Source organism: Crinia signifera, chromosome 2 (assembly GCF_055691185.1).
Source record: "Crinia signifera chromosome 2, ASM5569118v1, whole genome shotgun sequence".
Taxonomy (NCBI): Eukaryota; Metazoa; Chordata; class Amphibia; order Anura; family Myobatrachidae; genus Crinia; species Crinia signifera.
Window position 1 is genome coordinate 236,353,025 of NC_139218.1, and position 25,440 is coordinate 236,378,464.

The 25,440-nt window shown below is 44.5% G+C and overlaps 1 long non-coding RNA gene across 1 annotated transcript; it reads right to left on the bottom strand.

Moving 5' to 3' along the window:
- Positions 1-228: 228 nt before the first annotated feature.
- On the bottom strand, positions 229-25,033 carry LOC146060627 (uncharacterized). Its single transcript, XR_014470454.1, has 3 exons — positions 24,891-25,033; positions 16,221-16,397; positions 229-352 (listed from the first exon to the last, which is right to left on the bottom strand). It is a non-coding gene; the product is annotated as an uncharacterized LOC146060627 (long non-coding RNA).
- Positions 25,034-25,440: the final 407 nt, after the last annotated feature.

Below are 25,440 nucleotides of genomic sequence, written 5' to 3' on the forward strand. Positions count from 1 at the left end.
AAGAGACTTCACCTGTCTTTCTTTAACGTATAATTCATGGTCACGAATCGACTACATTTTAGTGGCGGAGCCCCTTCTGGTGAGGATATCTAAACCCTCAATAGAACCCCCGCTTTTATCTGATCATGGCCTGATCACTCTGGTCTTGGAACTCAAGGCATCCACCAATACATCGCCAAATTGGAGGTTTCCGTCCCATTTAATCCAATCAAGAGACTTGAAAGAACATCTTGAGAAAGTTTGGTCTTTATTTCAAAAAGAAAATGAGGAATATCTGGAAAAAGATCCCGCAGTCTTTTGGCAAGCCGCAAAAACAGTACTTCGAGGCGAGATTATCTCTTTTGCTTCAAATCTGAAAAAAAAAAAATATATATAACGCTACAATCAGATTTAGCAGAGGCCTTCCAATCTTTTAAAATAAACCCTAACCAGCAAAATAAAACGGCCTATCGAAACGCTCAAATACAAAGTAATGAATACCTTAACTCTATGGGAGAAAAGTACTTATTTAATGTAAATTCAAAATTTGATAAGTTCGGCAATAAAATAGGAAAGATGCTCACCAACTTATTACAGGGATCTAGGATACGCCCTACTGTCCTTCCTTTATATATGGAGAATGGCACATTGGCAACCTCGGACATTCAGATTGCTGAGGTCCTTAAATGTTACTATGAAGAACTTTATTCAGTCCCTGGGATCTCGCCGGAGGGGCCGGTGGGGTTGGTGGCGGAGTCGGTAGACTCTCCCTTAACACCGCCTGAGGCCTATTGGAACTCCCTGACATTCCCTCAAGTCCCAACTGAATTGTCAACAAAATTGACGGCTCCTATTTTAGAACAGGAAGTACGTTGGGCCATTAAACAGCTTAAGCCAGCCAAAGCTCCTGGGCCCGATGGCTTTTCTAATGAATTTTTTAAACTAATGGAATCATTTATAGTTGGGCCACTAGCCGCTAGTTATAATTATATTGTTGATAAAGGTTTGCTCCCAGCTTATTTTTCGGACGCAATAATTAAAATTATCCCCAAAAAGGACCGCGATTTAAAACTCCCTGGGTCATATAGACCTATCTCATTATTGAATATAGAATATAAGCTCTTCACAAAGATATTGGCCGAAAGGCTAAAAAGCATACTCCCACTTATAATTGGTACAGATCAAACAGGGTTTATCACCGGACGGCACTCTGTGACCAACATGAGAAGATTGATGGCAGCAATACAGCAGTCACATGCTTTCTCGGCGAACAGGGGCCCGGACAATTTAGTTCTGGCCCTGGACGCCGAGAAGGCATTTGATATGGTCCTGTGGCCGCATTTGTTTCAATCCCTCAAAAATTTTGGTTTTCCTATAGAATTTATTGAAGTAATAAAGACCCTCTATTCAAAACCAATGTCTAAAATAGCATGTAACGGACTTTTATCACAACCCTTCCAACTTAACAGAGGGACACGTCAGGGTTGCCCCTTATCCCCACTCCTTTTTGCAATTGCAGTTGAGCCCTTGGCCATAGCCATACGATCATCACCATTGATACAGGGGATTTGCATTGGGAAAACAGAAATTAAAATTGCCATCTTTGCCGACGATACTTTAATTTTCTTATCCAATCCCTCCCACTCCCTGCCGGCTGTGCTACGCCTCATCGGTTCCTTTGGCGAGATCTCAGGGTACAAAATTAATATGTCAAAGTCCGAACTTCTTCCTTTAGGTACTCCTAACTATCAACTATATCAATCTTTGAATTCCCCGATTCCTCTGTGTCATTCACATTTTAAATATTTAGGAATACAAATTAGTAATGACCTCTCAAAATTATACTCTTTAAATTATAACCCGATAATTACACATATTAAAACTAAGCTTGAAGCCTGGAAAGATCTCCCTCTCTCCTTGATTGGTAGAATGGCGATTGTCAGATCGATAATCTTACCCAAAATCCTTTACTGTATGCAGATGCTCCCCATTTCTCTGAAGGCAACAGATGTTAATCTACTAGAGTCAATATTTAATAAATTTCTTTGGAAAGGTAAAAGCCCAAAAATAGCAAAAAATAAACTTAAAGCTCAAACCCCAGATGGAGGCTTAGGATACCCTGACTTGCGATGTTATTCATTAGCTATACACTTCAGATACGTGGGGGATTGGCTTTTAAATAAGTCAACCTTTTCAGATATAGAATTAGATAGTGAAATTTTTTACCCTTATTCACCAGGAGCCTTGCTCCAGGTAAGACAGGGAGCTGTACCGCCAGAGGTCAGAGAACATATTTTGTTTAAAGACACTTATAAAGCATGGTGTCAGATGAACCGAATATGTAAGTCTAACCCCCAGGAGACTTCCTATTTACCCTTATGGGGAAACCCAGCCTTTCCACCCTCCCTATTAGACAAGAGATTTAACATCTGGAGACGAAAGGGACTAGATATGGCGAGTAGGATGTTTGATCCAGGAGGCCAACTTTTATCCTTTTCTGACCTTTCAGAAAAGTTCGACTTGGAAAAATCTCACTTATTTATGTATTATCAAGCGAAGCATTTCTCGACCCATAGCAGTCCCAATATCCCCATACAGACTCAAGTAACAATTTTCTCACAGATTCACTCGATAGACACTTTGTTGAGGTTTATCACTATAAAGAAATATAAATTGAAGTGTCTATATAATTTGTTAACTCAGAATTTGTTTTCTGATACACCATATTGGGTTGGGCTGCTCGAGAGATGGCACGCTGATTTACCATATATTACTAAGTTAGATCAGATTACCCATCTACAAATGTCCTCAATGAAAGCTTTAAAATCGGCATATTTGCAGGAAGTTTTTGTTCAAACCCTACACAGAGCTTACATTACGCCTTACCAAAGAAGACATATGACTACCGAGAAGCTGGGTCACTGCTGTAAATGTGGATCTTTTAAGGCTGATTTTGCTCACTGTATGTGGGACTGTTTCAAAATTAAAAGATTTTGGTGTAAAGTCTTGAATTATATTAATACGATGTTTTCAGTAAAGTGGCCAATGTCCCCTATAGCCTATATGGGTTTATCATTCCATGAGTGGCAATTAGAAAGGATTGATACCAGCGCTGTCCCCCTTCTTATAACTATAGTTACAACAGCCCGCAAGTGTATTTTAATTTTTTGGACTAAAAAAGCCGCACCGAATTTAGCCCATGTTCAACAGAAACTCCTGCAATTCATGTATTTCGAAAGAAAATATGCTCGTTTAGACCAACTAAATGGACTCCGCAAATTTTTCTCTAAATGGCTGTTATTTATTAATACTCTAGAAGACAAAACTAAGCAAAATATTATTTCAGAAATGAATGACTTTTGATAGCTGGCTTACTCAATTTAAAGGGATGATTCAAGCTCATCTATATCCTCTGGAATTCTTCCTTCTTGTTTATGATTTAAAAAAAAATGTATTTATATGTCTCTAATATGGATATTGATATCAACACGACAATGGCAAAAGTAATATGCACATAGGACCTTGCTTTTAGACCGGAACAACTTGCATTTCCCCAATTCCCCCCCTCCCCTCTTTTTTCCCACCCCCCTTCTGTCTTCGTGTATATGTATAGATATATATTTAGAATAGAGATTAAGGTAAAGTAATATTGTATTTTTAGTAGGGTGTGCAGTTTGAGGTTAATAACAATCTTCGCAAAGAAAAACATGTTTGGTGGGGTCGAGTTCACAGAAAAGAATCTCTCTTTATTGTATTTGTTCTTTTTAATTAGTCGCATTTATAACTCATCTCATATTAATGACCATACTGAGACTGAGAAATTGTGTTAGAGTACACTCTAATTTATTATTTTTTGTTCTGTTATATGGAAAATAATTGTCAATTGAATGTCTGGAAAAGACTTACCTGATGATGTATATTTGTGCTATATGACATATTACTTTATACATAGACTTTATGTTATATATATGCCTGAAAATTTTCAATAAACAAATTAAAAAAATAAAAAAAAAATGGCCCAATATGGGCCATTTCTTATTGGCTATGGCCAATGTAAAATGTGTGTAAAAAATAATGGCCCCCCATTGTGGCCGCCACCCCCACGATTGACGCGAACCCGAAGCGTGGCGAGCGCAACGAGCCCGCGAGGGTGGCGGTGCGCGTCCTCCGACCTTTTCATTCCCCTACTATCCACGTCGGCGTGGAGTTGAGAATATATAGGCCCTTATTCTAATTCGGACGGTACGGCCCGCGTGCGGCCGTACCGCCGATGTTTTTACTCTGCACATGCGCAGAGGTGAATCTGCGCATGTGCAGCCCCCTTCGCCGCAGACGTATTTCGTCCGCCGCAAAGGGGGCGTATAGGGGCGTGAGAGGCATCATGCCCTCATTTCCCTATGTGTACGCCCCGCGTTTCATGGGCGTTCCCATGCAAACGCGGGGCGTATGCATGGTAATGAGGCCATGACGCAACTCATGGGGGCGGAAAGCTGACGTCGCCGGATGTCAGCTTTCAGCCCCCATACAAGCTACCACACGGACGATTGTCCGTGTGGTCTCAGCTTGCGGGAGCTGCCGCGGCGTGCGGACCTGCCTTCGAGGGTCGACGACCATCGAATGCAGGGGGCAGCTCCCACCATGGTGGAGGCGTACGCCTCCACCATTTTTATGCGGATCGCCAGCCGTCCGTGTACGGACGGCCGTGGCGATCCGTAGGGTGGGCGGGGATTGGTTTGTGCGGCCGGAGCCCCGTGTGCGGCTCTGGCCGCACCAACCAGAATAAGGGCCATAGTGTGGCGAGCGGACGCGGATACCTGTCAAGCCCGCGAGCAGGTCGGAGGACGCGCACCGCCGCCCCTCGCGGGCTCGCTGCGCTCGCCACGCTTCGGGTTCGCGTCAATCGTGGGGGTGGTGGTCACAATGGGGGGCCATTATTTTTTACACACATATGCCGGGGCCATACCCAATGAGAAATGGCCCATATTGGGCCATTTCCCATTTTTACCTATGTTAAATGCACTCATTTTCAATGTTAAAATATTTTAACATTGAAGCCTATGGACAAATCGGGTCCATCGCATAGGCTTCAATCGGGGGCATCGCGTCGGACGCGCATAGGCTTCAATGTTAAAATATTTTAACATTGAAGCCTATGAGGAAATCGCGGGCATCGCAGGCATCGTGTGCCTTAAAGTTAAGGCACACGATGCCTGCGATTGTGGCCGTGCTAGCAGGGCCGGTGCTAGGGTGTCCGGCGCCCTCCTGCAAACCATAAATTTTGCGCCCTTTCACATTGCCATTGCAACAAGCTGCAGCCCGATTGTGGGAGCGTATGCAGCATGCGATCCTATGGAGGATCTCAGGTGCATGTACATTTATGCATACACCATCTCAGTGCTGTGTCCGCAAAATGTAGCAGGCACTTAAGGTACCCATACACGCTGCGAGAATCGCATACGTTATGGGCTAGATCGCATTGTACGACATGTATGCAATGTGTATGCGATGCGATTCGAAAGCAGTACAAAAAGTACGTGCAGCACATACTTTTTGTACTGTGCGATGCGATGCCCGCAGGAGCGCACATCGCATCGCACGCTGCTATTGCAGCATGTGTGGCCACACATAACCCAGGCCATTATTTAAAAAATGTCTAAATTAAAATAAAAAAAAATCTACATTTATTAAAAAATTTGTTATAAACATGTATAATAAAAGATTCACTGTTCTTTTGAGGAAGAGGTGGCAGGTCGCAGGAGGAGGACAGTGTGTGCACGTTGCAGGGGGCTCCTTAACCTCTCCATACTGCCGCCTGCTGTCAGACAGGCACTGCAGGCGGCATGCAGGCTGTGTGCACTCGCGGTGCAGGGAGAAGCTGTTTATACTGCCACCGCCCGCTGTCAGACAGGCGCTGCGGGTGGCGTGCAGGAGGCAGTGACAGTGAGGGCTGAGGCAGCTTTAGCAGAGCAGGGAGGGAGATGGCGCCTTTTCAGCAAGGCGCCTCCCTGCTTTGCAGGAGCTGCTGAGTGGGTAGCGCCGGCCCTGCGTGCTAGGAAACAAGTACCGAAGTTTGTCCTCCTGTAAGAAAAAAAGTTGTGATGCCGACATGGAAAACGCAGGATTTTTAGAGGGAGGTTTCCAAATGTAATCCAAACTCTCACTCTGCAGCGCATTGGAGTAAGTGCAGGAGACTGGCGGAGTGGTAACAGCCCTGAAAATGGGTATTTTTATACACTGGATACTGTATGGATTAAAGAATTAATATTTAACAATACATATGGTCTATAGCATAGCCTGTTTTAAACATTTCAAAAAGATAATTGGTCAGGAACATATCATAATAAATAAATACAAATAAATACACAAACATAAAAGAACCAGTACTGCACTTTCTAAGCTCACAATCTCCCACTTCATGGTATGGTTCCTGTCTCTTCCTCCTGGCAGCTGTTCTCCATTGCAATGTTGGAGGGCTCAGAACCACACACACACACAGTAAATGTGGTAGAAGAAGCTGGAACGCTAGGCATGTGCAGCAGCTCTGTTCTGTCCTATACACTGCATAATATGGTGGCAGCTCCATTGATCATATTATATACCAGTGCTATTGTTATCATCATTTAAGACACTTGCCAAGAGGAGGGGGTATACGGGCAACAAGGAACCCCGCCTGCATTTGCCTATGAAATGGTTTTGCTGCTGGGGTGTCCGTGACCTCTCTGTCTATGGCTGCCTGTTCTCTTTCTATGCTGCCATGGAAGTCTTTCCCTGTGGGGGGTTGATGCAGCGTCTCATTGTGTTGTGAGAATGCTTGATACTGAGATAAATATAGGAGTAAGGAGGAATATAAAGTAGCGCTAATGACATAAATAAATGAATCAACCTAGTTCAACCCAGCTGCTAACTAGTAGGGATTACCACTCCCAATAGATAGAAACAAACATAATAGACAAGAAAGAAAGCACTTAGATTTTAGGTACTGTCTGCTTATTAACACAATACTAACAAATTGGCTGTATCCCCACTAAGTATATGAAAGTTGCTATACCTGGATAAATAAGCAAGACCACACTGGAGTTGGAACTAAGCTTTAGAAGGAGTAATTTGAATATACCAGTACTAACTCTTTTTTTTTTTTATTCTTATTTTGGGATTTATCCATAAAATGTCATTGTTCTACTAACTGTATCCTCTAATATTAATGGTTGGTGTCGCCCGGTACCTTATGAGATTTCTTATTGCTATATGCACATTAAATTATTGTTTTCTTTGTCTATAAATACTGTGTGTGTTTTTAAAAAATTAGAAAATTCAAAACTGGCTATTGTTTTTACCTAAAACCTGAGCGCTTTCTTTCTTGTCTAAATATAGGAGTAAATGGTGAGCCTGTGAAGGGTAATATACGTCTTACCAGGAGGTCTTGGAGGATTCCTGCTCGCCGGTCAGTGAGCTACTGTAACCAGCGTCTTCTGCTGTCAGCTCCTGCAGGAGCAGATTGGCTGGTGGTTTTTCACTTTCCATTTTATCACTTTTCAAGCTTATTACATCTGACCCACAGTAACAATGTGAATAGTGAAAGGGAATCAAACACTAATGGGTACATTTACTAAAATGGGAGTTTTATTGAAGATGGGATCTCGGCCATAGCAACCAATCAGATTCTATCTAATATTTTCTAGAAGGTGCTCAATAAATAAGAAGTAGAATCTGATTGGTTGCTATGGGCAACATACCATCTTCAATAGAAAGCCCATCTTAGTTAAAGTACCCCTAAATGTGACCCCCAATGATATCTAAATAAATGAATGCAAAATAATGAAGTGGCTTATTTAAACACTGTCTTAAGCAGTGAATAGACTGAGCTTGTATTTTATGGAATGTATTTTATAAATTAAGCTCTTTGCACATTAAACATCATTTTATAAGTTGCTGATGTGTGATGAACACATAAGTGTATTTTAAGGATTGCTGAAGTGTTTCTCATTGTGGTGTAAGAGGTAGGATGGGTATATTTAGTAGAAAAATAAGTATGAATCAGCCCTCAGTGACTAACTACTGAATCTTTCTTGATATGATTCAGGAAAAGTATTTAATACTCATGTACATTATGTCAATAGTTCTGCACAGATATAAATCCACAGCAACATTTGACAGTGCTATATAACTACAAGCACCTCACTAAGTTTTGCAGACCTGCAAAGAAATAATATTGATTGTAGATTATATTTTGCCTGAAATAAACCTAAAACAGTTTCTGATTTTAGAGACAGGATATTAGGTATCAGATGTGATAAGCCTTGGAGAGTGATAAAGTGGAGAGAGCTAACAGACCAGTGTCAGACTAGGGCATGAAGAGCCCACTGGAAAAATGCAGTGGTAGGGGTGTGGCCAGTCTCCAGAAGGGGTGTGACCAACAGCGACCTTGATTTATCTAAGCATTAGAGAGAGCATAGCCTGGGTCCTTGATAAATATATATATATATATATATATATATATATATATATATACATACATACGGTCCATGGGGTCAGAATTTAACCAGGCTGGCACTCTGGAGATTTGGGACCTTATTCTGATTAATTTGGTCCTCCGTGTTTTGCGTCTGTGCATGTGCAGTTCGCTGGGTGCACGCACCCTACACGCCGAGCGGAGGAGGGTGGGGCGTGCCGGCCTGCCCCATTAGCATATGGGAACGCCCAGAGTTCCATGGGCATTCCCATGAGAACGCTGGGCGTTTCCAGACGACCATCGAATGACTTCCCTGTCTGCGAATGTAAATCATCCATTCACAGCCATGCATGGGGGGTGGGGGTACTACGTGCAAAGGGGGGTCGGCCGACACTGAGGGCAGAGGGCGGCGTCTGATGTACTTGCAAGGCTGCGAATTTCACAGCCTTGCGAGTCAATCATAATAAGGCCCTTTGACCATAAATAAAGAGACTACACCATTATGGCCTTTATTCAGATCTGATTGCAGTACAAATATGTTTGGAAAATGGGCAAAACCATTGCAGTGGGGCAGGTGTCACATGTTCAGAGAGTTATTTTGTTTCTGTGCAGGGTAAATACTGGCTGCATTCTTTTTACACTGCAATTTTCAGTTTCAACACACCCCACCCAACAGTGGCGTAACTAGAAATGTAGCTCCCCCTGCCCAAAAAAATCATGGCGCCCCCCTGGCGCCCCCCATTGGCAGAGAATGTACACACTGACAGTGCAGGTGCAGAATGAACAGAACCTGGGCTGCTTGAATCCGTCAGTGGGGCCCAGGAGAAGAGCATCCTGAATTCAGAAGCAGGGCCGGTGCTAGGGTGTCCGGCGCCCTCCTGCAAACTCTATCTTTGTGCCCTCTTTTTCCTAAAGGGACAGTGCACACAAATAAAGGGTGTGGTATCATAAGGAATAGGTATAGCTCAATTAATTGCGCAGACCAGACCACGGATTGTCAGCAGCATGTGCATCTTAATTCACCCTGCTTGGTGTGCAGCACAAAGCAAGCCAGGAGAGACAACTACTGTATAATGCAAAAAAATTGTAAAAACAAAACATTTCAAATTTGTTAGTTACAATACTTTGTATTTCTATTGAAATACACCAGATTTACCAACTTAGCGGCATACTGTATGTAGTAGCTTCCGAGTTTGCTGGAGAAGTGGGGTGCTGGCGGAACACAATCTTTTTGGCAATCATAAACAAGGAAAAACTGTGCCTTGTAAATGTATAGCACCCTAAAAAAAACATCCAAATTTAGCTGGCAAAATTGGACGCTATTACATATGCCCCCTTGTGTCTGCTAGGACATGAGCCAAGGCAGGCTATTAGCTCTATGCTTAGCTGTGAACATTTGCTGCAGCTAAGCACAATTGCTTCAGCCGAACTACACTGTACATGATCCAAAAATGTATTTAATTGTATAGAACAGATTAACACTGAGCATGTTCTAATAGTTTGCCCATCAGAAACTCACACTGATGCTAATAGAAGACGGAGCTAGACATGATTTTGTCTCTTTTTGTTCTCTATGTTAAATATGCACTTATGGGCCTAATTCAGGCCTGATCACAGGACAAATTTGTTCTCAAAATGGGAATAACCATGTGTACTGCAGGTGGGACAAATGTAATATGTGCAGAGAGAGTAAGTGGGTGGTTGTAAAATGGTGACTTATTCTTTTGGGGGTCCTTAAAGGTCCCCCAAAAATATATCAAAAATACAAATAAAATATTTAAAAAATCTTATTTTTATTATTCTAATAATTTTTATAGTCAAAACTCTGGAGTAAAAAGTCTATGGCAGGTGAGGCAGTGCCTCACCTGGCTATCTTTTCGGCACATCTCTTATCAAAACCCATGGAATCTCCAGCAGCCATTGACTACAAAGGTTGTGTGGCTTGGTGCATTGTCATGATGCAGCTTCCAATTGGCAGCAATGCCTGGCCTCACTCCATTGACCTTTTCTGTCAATCTTTACAGCACTTCCATGTAAAAAGAACCCATGATGGTCTGTCCCACAGGTACAAATTTGTGGTGGACCACACCGTTAGCATCAAAGAGGACAATGAGCAAGCTCATTCAAGCCTTTTTTTGATGAGGGGATCATGGTGTGTGCCATTCTGCACTTTGGCGTTTTGTCTCTGGGTCTTACTCAAAAACCCATGTTTCGTTGCTGGTTATCACAATGTCCAAAAACTCAGGGTCTGTTTGAACGCTCTGCAAAAGATCTTCGCAAACAAGCACGCTGTTTTGCCTTCGAACATCTGTCAAAACTTTCGGGACGAGTTTGGCACAGAATTTTCTCATTTGCAATTCCTCGGTAATGATGGTGTGCAAAGTCATTTTATCAATTTCTACATGGTTTGCGATCATTCAAACAATTAACACCGTCTGAGTTCAACACCTCACGCATATTAAAAAAAAGGGGATGGTGAAACCGCGCTTGTCTAAAACATGCAACAGGTATTGGTAAAAGTAAACAAATATTTAATAGGATGTAATAAAAGAAAATAAAATTTGAAGGATTACATATCCAATAAAAACATTGATACCACAATGCGTTACGGGAGAGTTTGTATAGTCACCCACAATGTACTGCACAGTCCCGAGTCCGTTCCTAGGTTGCCTCTGTATTGGTATCCCAATATTGGTAGCCGTATTAGGAGAAATGTGGTCTCCAATCCAGGAAGCTCCTGTTGTTGTTGGGTGCTCTACCTGGAGTTGTGTTGTCAGGTGCCAGGGAGTGCCGGATGTTGTTAGTGCTGTACCTGGTGATGGGGTGTAATGTCCCAGAAACTGCAGGCTGTGGGATAAGTTTCAGAGGCTGGTCCCTGTGACCGGACCAGCCTCTGAAACTTTTTTAAGCTTTTAAGCTTCAACCGAGCCTAGATACAAACCGCACAGAAGCTCATAGGCGAGTGACGCTCGGTGCATGTTGAAGCTGACTTCCCCATCCATCGAACCCACCTGGAGCATGCGTGCTGCAACGTACAGTCGTGTCCAAAAAAATAGGTCTCATTACTTTTTATACAAACCCTGTTTTGGACACCAGGTTCAAGGCTTTAATGATTCAAATCACATTACCAGGTCTACTGGAAACCTGCTGCCAAGGATCTTAACAAGGGGAGGACCCAAAAGCACCTATACTGTAGTTTAATACAGTGACATGTGACATGTGACTAAAATTCTAATTTAACTAAGCAAAGTATGTAGTAGTATGCCGTAACAAAATATAAGTGTACAACTGTATTTACCAAAATGTACTGTGCACAGGAAAAGTGGTGAAACACATTAGCATCAATCAGATATGACTGGCCTGTACTAGTTCAGCGTACGAAGCAAAAACATGTTGTTCCTTGCACCAGTTTCCATAAATGTCAGAAAATGCCAGTCACTTCCCGTAACCACCCAGACACAATACTACACTTTTTGTCGATTCACCACCATACATAGCAGTCATACGGGAAAGTAACATTTAAGCTTCTACCATTAATAGGTTCTCTTGAATATTGGCTTGACTTATTATTCCAATGCTTTTTGCTTGTGCATCTTACAATTGTTAGAAAATTGCTAAGTACGGAGAAAACCTGCTTTAATGTGTGTTGCTTCAAGACTTTAACAGATTCATGAGGCAGCTGTCACAAGGCTTTATCACACATACCAGCGACGAAAGCTGCAAATCTGTTTTTAGCAAACAATTTCAGATTGTGTCACGTTTTCGCTTCTTTGTGTGAACATTAAAACCATGCATCAGGAATACAATAGGCGCTGGATGCATTACTGAATGTTAACAGCAGAGAGTTCATAATGAAAGCACCACGGGACCATTTATCAATGTCTTTTAGTTGTGTAGCTGTGAGCAGCCCAATGCAAACGCTTAAATCTATCACCATACTTAAGAGAGAGAAAATGACTTTGAGATCAATAATATATTGATGCTGTTTTGACCCATTTTTGCATTATGGAGAGGGAAATAATTGAGTGAAATGTGTAACCTTATCATTCACAGTCAGACAGATGTCTTTTTGATAATCATTTCCATGCAACATACAGAAACAAAAGAAATTTAGAGAATACTGTATACCGCCATTCTTTTATTCCGCGGACCTACTTTAATTTAAAAGTTTTAATTATTTCCCTACCCTGAATATTTGACTATATTGTATAACGTAGTGTATTCTAGTCATTATTTTTTATTATGATTTTTTGATCATGTCAAGCTGTCCTTCCATTTCCAATGCAATCAAGTCATAGGCACACTTCTGTGTCACAGTTAATATTTTGTTTTCCTTATAAAATGCATTAAATAACATATATAGCCGATCCCCGTATGTATGGGTACAAATGGGATTGGCTGTATACGGCCCAAAAATGTGAATGGAGAATACAGCATATTTACTAAGCTGCTGTATTCTCCAGATTTGCATTTTCAGATGTCATAGCTGCTTGTAGCCTTTCGTATTTGGCAGTCATATATACAGCCGCCAAATACTTACGATGAGGCAGCATCGCACGGATCAGTCAGATCTGAGCAATGCTGCCCTTTATTGGAGGGGTCCCCACTCCCCCAGGGTCTCAGCCCAGGATGACCAGTCAGGGGATAATGCTTTGGGTGGGGGGGAATATATATAAAAATTTTCCCCCACGTCTGGCATTAGCCTGGTGACTGTTTGGGTCCGTTGTTTGTTTTTCAAATATGGGAGACCCCTACTCTGTTTGTCCTCTGTATTTTGGAACCAGGACTGGCCCATGAGCCTGGTGCTGGTTATAGAAATATGGGGGAACCCAATTTTTTGGCCCACTGAATATCTACAACCAAGACTGGTTCAGCTTGGGGCTGGTTGTAACCGGGCAGGGGAGACCCCACGCCATTTTTTTAAATGATTTATTTTTAAAATATTTACATGAACATGTTTTTTGGTTCGTATTTGATTGAAACCTGCATGGATCTGACTGATCCATGCAGGTTTCAATCTTCAATTTCATTACCACCAATTTGGCTATCTTCAGTTATTTACGCCAAGTCGTCCAACTTCAGTTTCATTATTAAGCCAAATGTAGTCATCAGTTACATTAAGGAGCTAAGTGGGCAATCTTCAGTTGCCAGTTTGACAAACATAGGTTAATAGAAGTCCTCCTCATAACAGTCAGTAAGCAGTTTCCTCACCATTAGCCTACGGTGCCTGCTACTTCCCTACCACCGAGATACTTCTTTGGGAGAGCCGTGACCTGCCGTGTGGACATCACAAAGTCCAAACCTCCTTGTGGAGGTCCCTGGCGAAAGCCGCCACACGGTTAGACTCCGCACCTCTGCTTGGAAGTTAAGCTATCATCTAGATCGCTCAGTCTATGCAAATGCAATAAATCCGACCAGCAACATTCAAACTAGCTGTTCAACCAGTGTCAGAACAAGCGCCCGGAGCGGTTCCTCAACCTCAGTCCGTGGTAATCTGTCGATCAGAATGAACACTATGGCTGCATCCGGCCGCATTCTATTGATAACATGGGCATTCGTAACAGCCAAATACATCTGACCCAGCTGATCACCGTGTTTGGCTGATTGTAAATCAGCCAGTCACCTTGACCTGGCTGTATATCAGATCAAATGGGTACAAATTACTGCATTCGTTTTTTAAATTTCTCAAACTTTATATACTTCATTTATTTATTTGACAAATGCAAAATACTGAGCTACAGAATGAAAAGGAACGTTTTTCCAGGGGCTGTGGTTTTCCATCTGGCTTAAAAAAATAAGAATAAAATGTTCAACATTTAAAGGTCGGAAACTGAAGTATTGATATACAGTATGTCCCCAGGTGTTGTACTAGCAGTTGTTAAACTGTAGTTTTCAAAAGTTAAAAAATTCAGAAGTTTCAAAAGACTCTATTTAGGGTCCTTAGCAAACTAGCCCCAAAAAGTAAACACATATATTTATTTATTTAAATTTTTATTTTTTCCTTAATTTATTTTTTATTTTAGTCTATTATAGCAATAAAAAATTAGGTTCTTATGTAGTATCTGGGCTGCCGATTTCTAAATCGGGTCGGATCGGGAGATCGCATCGCATCGCATGCGACCATGCGATTCGATGCGATGCGATGCGATGACCCGATTTTTCCATAGGAATCAATGTTAAAATGGACTGAGTCCATTTTAACATGGAATTCAATGGGAAAAATGGGTCCTTTTCATACCCCTACTATCCAAGTGGGCATGGAGTTGGATATAAACCTGTGGCGAGCGTAGCGAGCCACCGAGCCCGAAGCGTGGCGAGCGAAGCGAGCCCCGCGAGGGGACGAATACCGTCCCCTCGCGGGGCTCGCTTCGCTCGCCACGCTTCGGGCTCGGTGGCTCGCTACGCTCGCCACAGGTTTATATCCAACTCCATGCCCACTTGGATAGTAGGGGTATGAAAAGGACCCATTTTTCCATAGGAATCATTTTAACATTGATTCCTATGGAAAAATCGGGTCATCGCATCCGATATCGGATGCGATGCGATGCGATGCGATGCGATATCGCATCGCATCTGATTGTATGCCTTAACTTAAGGCATACAATCAAAAAATCGGCAGCCCAGATACTACATAAGTACCAAAAATTATATTCTGGGTCATGTAAAGTGTTGGTTTTCACACAACTTGTACGCTGGGTAGATGGAGTTCGAGTTATTGCTGATCTATGCATACCCAGGCGTTCTTTAATGGAACGCATGGTTTTACCTACATAGTTGAGGCCACAAGGGCACTTAAGTTGATAGACTACGAAGGATGTTGAACATGTTAAGTTGTATTTGATCGAAAATTTCTTTTCTGTATATGGGTGGCAAAAGAACATACCTGTTATCATATGGCTGCATATAGTACAGCCTATGCACTTATGACAGCCTACAAATTTTTTATTGACGAGGGTAAGTTGTTTGGTAACGTCCGTATGGACAAGCCAATTACGGATGTTCTTGCCACGCTGATAGCAATTTCTTATTTTTGATCTTTTTAAACTCTTAAATTCATTTTGTATTACTGGCCAATTGTAATTTGGGTACTTATGTAGTAACTGGGCTGCCGATTTTGAAATCGGGTCCATCGCATCGCATCGCACCCGACCATATCGCATGCGATGCGATGCGATGCGATGCGATGGACCCGATTTTTCCATAGGATTCAATGTTAAAATGGACTGAGTCCATTTTAACATAGAATTCAATGGGAAAAAGGGTCCTTTTCATACCCCTACTATCCAAGTGGGCATGGAGTTGGATATAAACCTGTGGCGAGCGTAGCGAGCCACCGAGCCCGAAGCGTGGCGAGCGTAGCGAGCCCCGCGAGGGGACACAGAATACTGTCCCCTCGCGGGGCTCGCTTCGCTCGCCACGCTTCGGGCTCGGTGGCTCGCTACGCTCGCCACAGGTTTATATCCAACTCCATGCCCACTTGGATAGTAGGGGTATGAAAAGGACCCTTTTTTCCCATTGAATTCCATGTTAAAATGGACTCAGTCCATTTTAACATTGAATCCTATGGAAAAATCGGGTCATCGCATCGCATCGCATCGCATGGTCGTATGCGATGCGATGCGATATCGCATCGCATCGCATCTGATTGTATGCCTTAACTTAAGGCATACAATCAAAAAATCGGCAGCCCAGATACTACATAAGTACCGTAATTTGTAATACTTTTGGTTGCTGTGGATATTGTATTGTATTTTTGGACCCAGTTGATGGAGTCAATTGTAGTTTAATGTACCTTAGTTTAAGGAAGTCTTCTCTGGAGATCTGATTATCCCTCATCCTTGCTGACTCTATGGTATGTTCACTGTAGCCTCTTGCCCGGAATTTTCCGGACATATCATCCAAGGTGCATTCTGATGTATTTACCTCACTGGTAATTCTCTTGGCTCTCAAAAATTTAGAGAAAGGCAGGCTGTAAGTCATAGAGATAGGATGTCAGCTCTTAATAGGGTGTTCTTGTCAGTTGGCTTTGAGAACACACTGGTGATAATTTTATTCTCCTGTAATGAGATTTTTACGTCCAAATAGTTGATACTTTCCAAGCTCATAGATGAAGTATATTTTATGGGGCAATCTGTATCGTTGATCTTACCTAACAACAACATAAACTCATCATAGTTGCGAGACCAAAATAGAATAACATCTACAGATTGAGCCGCGCTCCCTCTTGCTGGCGAATCGCCAGAACGTCACTGCTGTCGATCCGCCAGCAGCCCGGCGTCCATCTGACTGAGATGCGCGTGCGTCCCACGTGCACGCGCGTCTCAGTTTCCGGGCAGCGGGGAGACGGGTACCCTGTCCGTCTCCGCTTCAGGGAGACGGACAGGGTTAGGGGGGGTGCGGGGAGGCGGTGGGGACCCCGGGTGACTGACGACAAGCCGGCGGGGACCCGGGGGAAGCCGTCGGAAGGGGACGCGTGCGCATCTCGTGCGCACGCGTCCCCTTTCGCATATACAGATGGTGGGTGGCGGGGGATGGCGGCTGGGTATGAAGTGTATCTTTCATAGAAATCTAAAAGCCAGAAACACCTCGTGTGACAATATACTGTAGATGGGATTACCCAAGCAAAATCCAGGGATGGTGCATACCACATATAATCTATATTGTCACACAAGGAGTTTCTGGCTTTTGGATTTCTATGAAAGATACCTTTATATGCTTCATACCCGCCGTTCCTATAGTGAGTACAGTACGCACTTGGATTTCTAATACCACCACCATCTGTTTGGCACACTGATTTTGGGGATCCTGTATATCGAGATTTAAAGATACCTTTACACATACAGTATGGTCACTCTAACCTCAGTGTGAGTTTTGGTATGAGCTCTGAGGTTCCTGCTTATCATCACTTTAATTTGTATTAAATATATTGTGTTATTTACACATATATTTTTTCAAATTTCTTTTCCTATCATGAAAATTGTTCACTGAATATGGAGACGAATAAGTTCAGCGCCAACATTACATATCCATCTTTTGTTCTGGATATCTTCGAGAGGGGATTGCATAGTTATCCTCCAACTGGATTTGTGGCTGCAGGTACTGGCTGCGCCTTGGGACATTTGCACACCTTTTTGATTAGATGGATTTTTTAGTTAGATACAATTGCGCCTAGGGGCCTTAATGAACAGCATTGCTTACAAAGTTTTTTTGTAAATGTAATTATTCTCGGCTATATTTCCAACAAAATAACAGTCATCAGCTGGTTAATAAAATTGAAAATTTATACATATAATATAATTAATAATATATATGTTTATATAGATATTACCTGTTAGGAACAGGGAGATCTCGCCTACCCTAACTCCGTTGTCACCCCTAGGAATTGGCGGATGCGTGCTAAGCTAACCTTCACCAATAATAGCCGCGTTCGTGGGAGCCCGTTAGTCAGGCTCCCACCCCGATGCCACCTGGTCTTACTAGAGACAACGCAGCCGCCAAGGCCGGAGGTAAACAAGGGGAAATCTACCTAAGAAACCAAGGAGGCGAGAACCACCCTGCCCCACAGAGGGGGGTGTCAGTGTATAGCGGACTGGGCTGGGACCCGCGGTGCTAATGCTGTGGGCAGCAGGCCAGACAAAGTACCGTGGCCAAACTGACTGGTATCTCAATACACAAGGTGTACCCCGGTGCTGAGCACACGGTATGCTGACACAATCCAAGATGTTGACGGTTGTAACAATACACAATATGTTGACACAATAAGAACTGCTGACGGGTGTAACAATACACAATTAGCTGACACAATAAGAACTGCTGACGGGTGTAACAATACACAATATGCTGACGCAATATAAATAACAATAAGGGAGGCAGGGAGTGAGAGTCTCCCAACTTATCTGACACCAAGATATCAGCAGGCAGACGCAAGCAAGGTTTTCTGGAGGCAGCCAGGAACAGGGACTGGAAACCAGGAACCACGGGTGAGCAGGAGCCTGGAACCGGAAACACTCAGGACGCCAAATCAGGAGCTATAGCCGGCGTCTGAGTGTCCCAGTGTCCAAGTTTAAATAGCGCGCCAAGCGCTACGCTGACGCTGCGTGCGGCGTCATGCACACCCCTTCCTCCCTGCGGCCGCCAGGCGTCCTCCGTCGCCTTGGCAACCGCTGCGGCAGGGGAGGAAGGGGTTGTACGCCGGCAGCCTGACCGTCTGCCGGAAGCTCCCGGCTGATGACGCGACGGCGTCGCGGTAACCCGGCAACCGCCGGAAGAACAGAGGAGACTGCCGGGCGAGCGGAGGCGCTGCCCGTGCAGCTCCTAACAGTACCCCCCCCTTGAGGAGGGGTCACCGAACCCTTACAACCAGGTTTGAATGGGAAGGTCTTAAAGAACTCTGCTTTGAGCCTGGGTGCATGTAACAATCGCTCAGGCACCCAAGACCTCTCCTCTTCTCCGAACCCCTTCCAATGGACCAAAAATTTCAGTTGACCCCGAACAACCTTGGAATCCAATATCTGTTCTACTATGAATTCTTTGTGCCCTTGAATGAGGACTGGTTTGCGGTTGGAAGCAGGCCCTGATTGGGAAGCCATCGAGGCTGGTTTAAGAAGAGAGCAATGAAAGACATTATTGATCCGGAGTGCTCTGGGGAGCTGCAACCTAAATGCCACCGGATTGACTTGAGCAGTGATCAAAAATGGACCGATGAACCTGGGCCCTAATTTGGGACATCTCTGGCGAAGCTTAATGTGGCGAGTAGACAACCACACCTTTTGCCCCACTTGGAAAAAACATGGTCTCCTATGTTTGTCAAAAAAATTTTTTGAACGTGCTGAAGATTGCCTCAGAGCCAAATGAACCTTTTGCCACGACTTCCTAAGGAAGGACACTGTGGAGAAGGGCGGCCGAGAGGAATCCCTCGGAACAAAGAAGGAGTTGCACTTGGGATGGAACCCGAAATTACACAAAAAAGGCGAGCTTTTGGAGGCCGCATGATACGAGTTGTTATAAGCAAATTCAGCTAAAGGTACCAGTTCGGCCCAATTGCTCTGACATTTGGAGACGAAACAGCGTAAATATTGCTCTAATGCTTGGTTGACCCTTTCGGTCTGCCCGTTGGACTGTGGGTGATGCCCGGAGGAAAGACTGACCTGTATTCCTAAACCGGAACAAAAACTTCTCCAGAACCTGGCCACAAACTGAGATCCCCTGTCAGAAACAATATCCAAGGGAAGGCCATGGAGTCTGAAAATATGCGAGATAAAGAGTTGTGCCAACTCTTTAGCAGTGGGAAGTTTACGCAAGGGAATAAAATGTGCCATCTTGCTAAAGCGGTCGACCGTGACCCAAATGGTGGTAAAACGAGAAGAAGAAGGAAGGTCGACAATGAAGTCCATAGAAATATGGGACCATGGCCTTTCGGGAATGAACAATGGCAGAAGAGTACCCACTGGTGATGACCTGGGAGATTTATGTCGAGCACATACCGGACAAGAAGAGATAAACCGAGCAACATCCTGTTTTATGGTGGGCCACCAAACCGCCCTAGACAAGTGCTCAAGGGTCTTGGTAACGCCAGGGTGTCCAGTGACCCTACTGGAATGAAAATCCTTGAGGACCAAATTTCTGAGGTGTTTGGGAATAAACAGTCTATTATGTGGAGTCCCCTGAGGAGCAGAAGGCTGAGAAGCCAGGACACGGGAGGCCAAGTCCTGAGTCAGACCCGCAAAAATGACAGAAGACGGGACAATGGGCGTATCTTTGAGTCCAGTGCTCTGACAAGTCTGGAAACTACGAGATAAAGCATCAGCTTTGACATTTTTGGGGCCGGGTCTGAACGTAATGATAAATTGAAACCTGGTAAAGAACAACGCCCACCGGGCTTGTCGTGGGTTTAATCGCTTAGCAGATTCGATGTAGGCTAAGTTTTTATGGTCGGTAATCACAGTGATGATGTGTTTGGCCCCTTCTAACCAATGACGCCACTCCTCAAAGGCCCACTTAATGGCCAACAATTCACGATTCCCGACATCATAGTTCCTTTCAGCTGAGGAGAACTTACGGGAGAAGAAGGCGCAAGGATGAATCTTCTGATCATGAATGTCCTTCTGAGAAAGGACAGCTCCAGCCCCTACATCCGAGGCGTCAACCTCCACAATAAAAGGAATTCTGGGATCAGGGTGATGCAAGACAGGAGCTGAGCAGAAGGCCTTCTTTAATTGGTGAAAGGACTCAACGGCCTGTGGGGACCAAATTTCAGGATTGGCTCCCTTGCGAGTCAGTTCCACAATGGGGGCAACAATGTCAGAAAAGGACCGGATGAATCTCCGATAATAATTGGAGAATCCTAAGAATCTTTGGATGGCCTTGAGATTGTTAGGAAGAGCCCAGGACATGATGGCTTGAACCTTGCTGGGGTCCATGGAAAAACCCTTGGGAGAGATGACATAACCCAGAAAAGAGACTTGAGCAATTTTGAATTCACACTTTTCGAGTTTGGCATATAATTGATTTTCACGCAATTTCTGAAGAATCAGGCGGACGTGTTGCCGATGTTCAGAAAGTGACTTAGAAAAAATCAAAATGTCGTCTAAGTAAACCACAGCAAATACTCCCAGGAACGGCCGGAGTACTTCATTGATGAAATCCTGAAAAACAGCAGGAGCGTTGGCCAAGCCGAACGGCATCACAAGATATTCGTAGTGACCTGAATGTGTGTTAAAGGCTGTCTTCCACTCATCTCCCTTTCTAATCCTGATGAGGTTATATGCTCCTCTAAGATCAATCTTGGAAAACACCACCGCTTCCTGGATTTGATCAAACAAAACAGAGATGAGTGGTAACGGATAGGAATTTTTTACAGTAATTTTGTTCAAGGCCCTATAGTCTATGCAGGGACGCAAAGATCCATCTTTCTTTTCAACAAAAAAAAACCCTGCACCTACAGGAGATTTAGAAGGACGGATGAATCCCTTCTCGAGACTCTCTTTTATGTATGAATCCATGGCCTGGGATTCAGGTTCTGAGAGGGCATATAGACGTCCCTTGGGCAATCTGGCATTGGGAACTAAGTCTATAGTACAATCAAAGGGACGGTGAGGGGGCAACGTATCAGCTTCCTTCTTGGAAAACACATCGGCAAAGTCTCTGTAGGGTATGGGTAAAGAAGAAAAAACGGGAAGGACAAGACGAAGAGGAAGAGAGAGACAGTGATCAGAACAGGAAGAGCCCCAACGTACAATTTCTCCTGTGGTCCAGTCGATACTGGGATTGTGCTTCCTAAGCCATGTTAACCCTAGGACGAGTGGCGTGAGCGGACAGTGGAACAACAAAAAAGAAATCTCTTCGGAATGAAGAGCCCCCACCGAAAGCTGGAGAGAAGGGGTGCACGCGGTAACACTGCCGTTGGCGAGTGGCTGACCATCCAGGCCACAAACCGACAACGAATTGACCAGGGAAATGGGTCTGAGCCCCAAAGAACAAACCAACCCCCTGTCAATAAAATTGCCGGCTGCACCGCAATCAACAAAGGCAGTGGTAGCGACAGTGCAGTTATTATAAGTGACAGAAACCTGAATAATGATCGAGTCTAGGGGAGAAAAACAAGATAGGCCCAAGTGAGTTTCCCCAACCTCACCTAGGCCCTGTCTTTTCCCGCCTTCAACGGACAGACCACTGCACGGTGACCCTGACCACCACAATACAGACAGAGACCCTTCAGCCTCCTACGATTCTTTTCTGCGGCAGATAAACGTGTGGCCCCAATTTGCATGGGTTCGTCACCGACAACCTCCGAGGTCTCCCCCAGTGATGTGGAGGGATATACCCCGGACACCCTCTCCCTCTGGCGTTCCCGGAACCTCCGATCTACCTTTATGGCTAACTCCATAATTTCATCCAGGGAGGTCGGAGTAGGGTAGTGGACCAATGCATCTTTTAACGTCTCAGATAACCCAATGCGAAATTGGCTACGGAGTGCTGGGTCATTCCAACCAGAATCAATGGCCCACCTCCTGAATTGGGTACAATAAGCCTCTGCGTTACTCTGACCCTGCCGTAGTGCCCTCAGGTTGGCTTCAGCTGAGGCAGCACGGTCTGGGTCGTCGTAAAGCAACCCCATGGCAGAAAAAAAAGCATTCACAGAGGTAAGGGCCTCGGACCCTGCGGGAAGGCCAAACGCCCAGGTCTGGGGGTCTCCTTGTAGCAGGGAGATGACCATTCCCACACGCTGGGATTCCACGCCGGAGGAGGCCGGGCGGAGTTTGAAATAAAGTTTACACGACTCTCTAAAGTTAAAAAACTGGGAACGTTCCCCGGAAAACCGGTCCGGGAGACTCAGCTTGGGTTCGGGGTTTCTAGATGAGGATAAGACCCCTTGTACCCGTTCCTCTTGTGAGTTTACCCGGAGGGTCAATTTCTGAAGCTCTTGAGTAAGAGTATGCATCTGCCCTGCCAGAGCGTGATTAGCAGCCTGCTGGGCCGGATCCATAATGGCTGACTGGAGGTTCAGGTGAAGTACTGGCCGGCTATAATGTTAGGAACAGGGAGATCTCGCCTACCCTAACTCCGTTGTCACCCCTAGGAATTGGCGGATGCGTGCTAAGCTAACCTTCACCAATAATAGCCGCGTTCGTGGGAGCCCGTTAGTCAGGCTCCCACCCCGATGCCACCTGGTCTTACTAGAGACAACGCAGCCGCCAAGGCCGGAGGTAAACAAGGGGAAATCTACCTAAGAAACCAAGGAGGCGAGAACCACCCTGCCCCACAGAGGGGGGTGTCAGTGGATAGCGGACTGGGCTGGGACCCGCGGTGCTAATGCTGTGGGCAGCAGGCCAGACAAAGTACCGTGGCCAAACTGACTGGTATCTCAATACACAAGGTGTACCCCGGTGCTGAGCACACGGTATGCTGACACAATCCAAGATGTTGACGGTTGTAACAATACACAATATGTTGACACAATAAGAACTGCTGACGGGTGTAACAATACACAATTAGCTGACACAATAAGAACTGCTGACGGGTGTAACAATACACAATATGCTGACGCAATATAAATAACAATAAGGGAGGCAGGGAGTGAGAGTCTCCCAACTTATCTGACACCAAGATATCAGCAGGCAGACGCAAGCAAGGTTTTCTGGAGGCAGCCAGGAACAGGGACTGGAAACCAGGAACCACGGGTGAGCAGGAGCCTGGAACCGGAAACACTCAGGACGCCAAATCAGGAGCTATAGCCGGCGTCTGAGTGTCCCAGTGTCCAAGTTTAAATAGCGCGCCAAGCGCTACGCTGACGCTGCGTGCGGCGTCATGCACACCCCTTCCTCCCTGCGGCCGCCAGGCGTCCTCCGTCGCCTTGGCAACCGCTGCGGCAGGGGAGGAAGGGGTTGTACGCCGGCAGCCGGACCGTCTGCCGGAAGCTCCCGGCTGATGACGCGACGGCGTCGCGGTAACCCGGCAACCGCCGGAAGAACAGAGGAGACTGCCGGGCGAGCGGAGGCGCTGCCCGTGCAGCTCCTAACATTACCTGAATTTTGCACTGTTTTTAAATTTTTCTTATTTTATATGTTAGTATTTCTTTAAAAATGTTTTCACGTGTTTTACTTGGCCTATATTTGGCCTCTTATATGGCTTATAGTAAGCCTCTAATTAGATTGCTTTGTTAGCACATTGTTAGCACAATGTAAAATTATGTTTTTTTACTTTATTATTGTAGTTGTTTTGGTTCTAATGCAAATCACTGAGAGCGGCATCCAGATTGAGGCTTGGAACCCCGGAAGTCTAGGGCACTGTGCGGTGCACAGGGAAGACGTCAGAAGAGGTAGCCAGAAGAGATGGTGTCCGCTGACCGGCATCTCCAGTATTGTGCCTCGACGCCTCAATGGCGGAGGGGGGAGAGGCCGACACGGAGGCCGCGGGTAAGTGTTTGCTTGTGGGGCAGCATCGGAAGGGGGGCGTTTTTTTCTTGTAGTACACAGTACAAAGTTTGTTCACAGTGTGAATGTAATTGATCCCTGAGGACGGGCAGTAGCCCGAAACATGTTGGATTGAAATAAATTGCACTTTTTTTTTGCACAAAGAATCCGAGAGTGCCGCCTGATCAATCCAGTCTACATATATATATATATATATATATATATATATATATATATATATATATATATATAGTCCATGAATCAGATGTAAAAACCAAGGTGTCCACAAATGATGGGACCAGCACATCCATAAAGTGAACAATTAGGTTTTAATTAAGCAGGCAAATAATCAGAGTTATACTCATCTACAGGCAGTAGCAGCTATGAGACCACGGGCATATCGCTCTCAGTGGTAGCAGCAAACATGAAGCCTAAGAGCCATACATGTACCCTGACGGGCCGTTTCGTCGCTTCTGCGCCTTTTTCAAAGGGTAACCAGAGTATAGCAGCATAAATGCCCATGATAAAGCAGTGGGATATACCACACTTACCTATTGCAGGGGTTCAAATGCCGCCATTGCGGTCGCGCCGCACTCCTCAATGCCTCCCACAACACTCCAGCGTCAATGGTCCGCTCCCAGAAGTCCCGGAACCCAGATACTGGAAGTGGAACTATATAGCACGGACTTCATGTGTGGGGAGCAGTTCAGGGTGCCGCGCCAGCCGGAAGTGGTCAGCAGTTTACTCCGGTTGCCATGGTAGCACGGTATTCCTATTACCCTCATCATTGACTGAACAAATACAACAAACATGACGTGATCTGTGATATATACAAGGTATACTAAAGCCAGTGCCCATTAATGCAAGTAATTATTTTATCCATACTAGGCAATGTGCCATATAAAGCACAACAGAAGATGCTTTTATCAAAAAAATGCCATTATATTTACTGGCATCATGGCTTCTAGTATACCCTGTATCAAATATGCAAACAGCATTACATAAAATATAACTAACAAAAGATAAAAAAAATCATAAAAATAAAAAAGGTAAAGTAAACTTATGAAAAAACTATTAAAGGCACCATAGAGACAGCATGTG